The following is a 721-nucleotide window of genomic DNA, read 5'->3' as shown; positions in this document are numbered from 1 at the left end:
AAGTGACGTATTGCGACGCCGTCAAATACCGCCATGTGTTACTTAGTTTGAGCCAATCAAAGAAGGCGTAGCTGTCTGCGAGCTAATTATGGACGACCAGAGCGCGAATTCAACAATGTCGCGAAATTTGACGCCGTCTAGAATGCCACAAGGAGCTAGAGAGAGAGACAAGCGTGATGTGAACGATAAAGTGGTAAAAGTTATCACGGTTCAACGTGATAGCTTCTGAGGTGCGCGCAACCTGGACATTTACATGCATCTACGATACATTTGACAATTTTCCGAATGGCACCTTTGACAGACAAGCATACGTGTTTTTCATGTGATCCAGTTGTTTCTTTTGCTTTGCTACTATTTTTCTGTATATTTTATCCTACTAGCTGTTTAGAATGTTCTTTTGCTCTTGTTTCTTTTTTCTTTCCACTGCCATTGTGTGGTGAACGTACAATGTGGTGCTATAGAGGCCTATAGTCAGGCGACCTTTAATGTCGCCTTTAGTCTCCTGCACCACGACAGTCATGTGTTGTCAAATAAAATAAATATGATTAAGTGCGCCCAGCATAGTAAGCAGGATGCTCTTATCATTGTGCAGCGTTCAGAATAGCACGGAAGGTTAAGGTAGACAAGCGCATAGCGATGCATTAGATTCATAATTTAGAACTGAGGTTGAACAGCGCGAATAAAACTAAGACACGAAGAAACAAATACCACAGACAAGCAC

Source organism: Dermacentor andersoni, chromosome 8 (assembly GCF_023375885.2).
Source record: "Dermacentor andersoni chromosome 8, qqDerAnde1_hic_scaffold, whole genome shotgun sequence".
NCBI lineage: Eukaryota > Metazoa > Arthropoda > Arachnida > Ixodida > Ixodidae > Dermacentor > Dermacentor andersoni.
The sequence above is the reverse complement of the archived record's forward strand: the minus strand, read 5'-3'. Positions refer to the sequence as shown.